The 4,055-nt window shown below is 45.6% G+C and overlaps 1 pseudogene; it reads left to right on the top strand.

The window, feature by feature from the left end:
- The first annotated feature begins 3,292 nt into the window (after positions 1 to 3,292).
- Positions 3,293 to 3,658, top strand: LOC146809896 (large ribosomal subunit protein eL36 pseudogene; annotated as a pseudogene).
- Positions 3,659 to 4,055: the final 397 nt, after the last annotated feature.

Genomic DNA, 4,055 nt, shown 5'->3' with positions numbered 1-4,055 from the left:
TATTTAGACTGCTCACCCTCCAGTAAATATACACCCTTGCTCAGCACAGAAAAGTGCAACTTTGTCTGCGTATCTATTGCCCAAAGAGACAAAGTCAGTTCCTTTCCCATGAGCTGCACACTTCACCACGGTGATTTCTTTGAGACATTGCAAAGCCTCCAACAATTGTCTAACATATTCTCCATTCCTGATGGGTGAACCATATGATGTCATGTAGCCCCTTTGAGACCATTACTGTCCGAAATCGTGAACCAGACCGAACCCATACTGGCTATCGGTGTAGATGGTGATTCTGATATGATCTGCGGCCAGACAGGCACGAGTCAAAGCAATAATCTCAGCCACTTGTGCGGAATATACTCCTTCTAAGCAACCAGCTTCAACCACTCCTGTAATGGTGCATACAGCAAATGCTGCTCTCATCAGACCAACATTGTCCCTTGATCATGAACCATCAAAAAACTAAATTTCATCAGGGTCAGGCAGAGGTTTATCAACAATGTCAGGACTCAGTTTGTTGCAGAGTTCAGTGACATCGAGACAGTCATTTTCCTCACAATCTTCATCATCTGTGTTTGGCAAAGGCATAAGTGTAGCTGAATTTAAAACAGAGCACCTTCTCAGAGTTACATTCTCTGCGGCAAGTATAACTTGCTCATAGCGTGTGCATCTGTTGTTCGTCAACTGCTGAGTTTTAGCTCTCGTCATTAACAGTTCAACAGAATGTGGAACATGAACAATCAAGGGATGACCCATGACAATGCTTTCACACCTTTCAATGCTGACACCCGTTGCAGCAACGGATTTAAGACATCCGGGCAACGCAGAAGCTACTGGATCTAAAGTAGCTGAAAAGTAGGTGACTGGTCTACGGACACCTCCATGACTCTGAGTCAGGACTGACAATACGCAACCTTCCCTCTCACAACAGAACAATGAAAAAGGTTTGTTGTAGTCAGGCATTCCCAGAGCCGGAGCACGACACATGCCCTCTCTCAACTCCAAGAATGAAACCAGACAATCATGGTCCCATGGTACCGGATCACTCACATCCTTGTGGGTCAACCAGAGAAATTTGGAATCCATTGGCGACAATAGCCCACCATCCCTAAGAACATTCTGACCTCCCTCTGAGTGGTAGGTACAGCCATGTTCATGATTGCCTCAATCCGATCTGGTGACACCTTCCTCTTGCCTTTCTCAATTCGGTGGCCCAAATACTGTACTTCACTCAGACAGTACTGAAACTTGTTCAGGGACACCTTATGTCCATTATCTGCCAAATGATTCAATAAAGCAATTGTGTCAATCCGCCAAGCATCCTCAGTATCTGACGCAATCAGGAGATCATCAATGTATTGCACGAGAACTGAGTTCTGCGGCAACACAAGATTCTCCAAATTCTATTTCAGGATCTGATTAAAGGTCGATGGGCTCTCTGTATACCCCTGAGGAATTCTACTCCACGTTAAAACCCGATTTTCCAACCGGAAATCAAACAAAAATTGGCTTTCCTCATGGAGGGGTATTGAGAAGAATGCTTGACACAAGTCAATCACAGTAAACCACTCGGCTTGACAGGGAATCTGAAATAGGATCACTGATGGATTCGGTACCACAAGGAACAACAATCGTGGTAACCTTTCGCAGGTCCTGCACGATTCTGAATTTCCCGCTTGGTTTCTATAATCCCATAATGGGTGAGTTACTTGGACTACCCATTATCTCTTTCAGAATTCTCTGCTTGATCATGGAGTCAATTACAGGTTTGATCCCTGCAATCGTTTCTGGGTACACATTGTACTGTGGGGTTCCCGGGAATTCAACATTTTGCTTAATCTGTATCTTAACTGGCTCAACACCTTTGATTAATCCAATCTCTTCTCCCGTGAAATCCCACACATCCAATGAAACAGAATCTCTCAAGTCGAGTGGAAGTTCCTCCACCGTCATCACTGGATACATCTCGATGCACAAGTGTTGATTTGCAACCTTAAAGGTGGCATCATCGTCTTTCGTCTGAACTTCCACTTCCTTAGGTGTGCAATAAATGGTGCAATTCAACTTGCACAAAAGATCTCGTCCTAGCAAGCAAACTGGACTGGAGTCATACACAACAAACTGGTGCCAATCTCAGAAGGTTCTTATTCTCACAGGAATCGGCTCAGTCAATGGACTTGTCATTTTCTTGTTTGCTACTCCTACGACTTGGATTGATTGTTCCGAGAGGGGTAGGTTGGGAACTACTGCATATCTCACAGTAGAACGGGTCGCACCAGTATCAACCAAAAAGGTGGTAGGATGACCGTCAACATCTGCCTCTACAAACAGTCCCCTCTGGTCTACCTCTAAGACTGCCCCAAGAGTGCAGTCTTCCTCTCCCCTCAGGCACCGTCATTTCAACGGGTCTGAGCTGTACTCATCGAAGTTCTCGAAAAGGGGCATCTGCTGGTACGTCCAATTTCCCTGGGGGGATTCGCGGAGGTTGCGGGACTTGGACCTGTGGGACCATCGTCCCCGCTTGCATGGATCTGGGTCTTGTGATGGTATTAACAGTTTCAGGTGCCTGCACCATTTCTACCTCCTGTTGCACCTGATTTGCTGGGTTCAATCTACACTCACGCTTCCAATGCCCGATTTTGTGACAAAGGTGATATGCCGTAGTCTTTTTCAATGTTGCTATATCCATCTCTGTCTTGGGGTCTGCAGGTTTCCCTTTCCCTTGACTCTGCGCATTCTGATTCCCTCCTTGGTTAATTTCTTGTCTTCTCCCTAACGTTCCTCCATTTGGCTGTGTCTGGAGTTCCCTGTCAGCTGTTTGCATTTGGACCAGCATCAGCTTATCCTTAAGATTCCTATGTTTCGAGTCCACTTCGTCACTACAATACCTGGCATACCTCAGTATTTCATCTACCGGATTGTTCTGCCAGCAAATCAAATGCTGCTGAATCATGAGACTAACTTCAGGTCTCAATCCCAAAACAAACTTCGAGACAAACTGTCCCATATCCTTGGGATCTAGAGTGTCTAGTCCACAGTGCTGTTTGAAGGCTTGTAAAAGTCTCTTGTAGTATTCATGCACAGTCTCTTTTGGTTCCTGAACAGTTCGATCTATCTTAACCCAGTCAATATCTTGAGGCGAGATCTTTAATTTCAGCCATGTGATTACTTGTTCAAATTTCTTCATGACTATAGGGGAAGGACCATTGATCACAGAATCCCTATCTGGTTCAGAAGTCAGCAACTCAACTGCAACTTTACAAGCAGCCCATAAATCACTTGATACGCCTTCCGGTGTGTCCGCCATAACGGAGTGCAGCTATGGCGATCCGTTATCCTATGGCCGTTGGCATTAACAAAGGCCACCAAGTTACCAAGAATGTGTCCAAGCCCAGGCAGTGCCGCAGGAGAGGGCGTTTGACCAAACACACCAAATTTGTTCGAGACATGATTCGTGAAGTGTGCGGCTTCGCTCCCTATGAGAGGCGTGCCATGGAGTTGCTCAAAGTGTCAAAGGACAAGCGTGCTCTTAAATTTATAAAGAAAAGGGTTGGTACTCACATTCGTGCCAAGCGAAAGAGGGAAGAGCTCAGCAACGTCCTATCAGCAATGAGAAAGGCTGCTGCCAAGAAGGATTAAGCTGTACAAAATTCTGAACTTGATACGACAATGTCAAACAATGTATTAAGATGGATCCACAACACCTTAGAGATTTTAACAAAGTGATCAACCTGCTCATGCCATTCGACGGGCTTCTCCCTCAGCTGAGGGAAAACATTGGTGAATGCTGCCAAACCACCTCTACTCCAAGGCACATGCACGTACCCTCCATTCTGTACCTCTCTTAAAGGGTAATTCTCCACTCCTATCATTCCCCCTCCCGGAGGCGGTGTTTTTCCTATACATCTCTTAGTGCTTTTCTTCTTGGACCATCTTTCCTCCCACTTATCAAGCATGCTCCAAGCACGTATCCCAATAATCAGTTCTCGAATATGAGCCTTCAACCCTATGACTCTATTCTCTTCCAATTCCTGATCACTGTACTGCAACCTGTG

Source organism: Triturus cristatus, chromosome 7, assembly GCF_964204655.1.
Source record: "Triturus cristatus chromosome 7, aTriCri1.1, whole genome shotgun sequence".
Classification (NCBI taxonomy): domain Eukaryota; kingdom Metazoa; phylum Chordata; class Amphibia; order Caudata; family Salamandridae; genus Triturus; species Triturus cristatus.
This window is presented reverse-complemented; position numbering and strand designations above follow the sequence as displayed.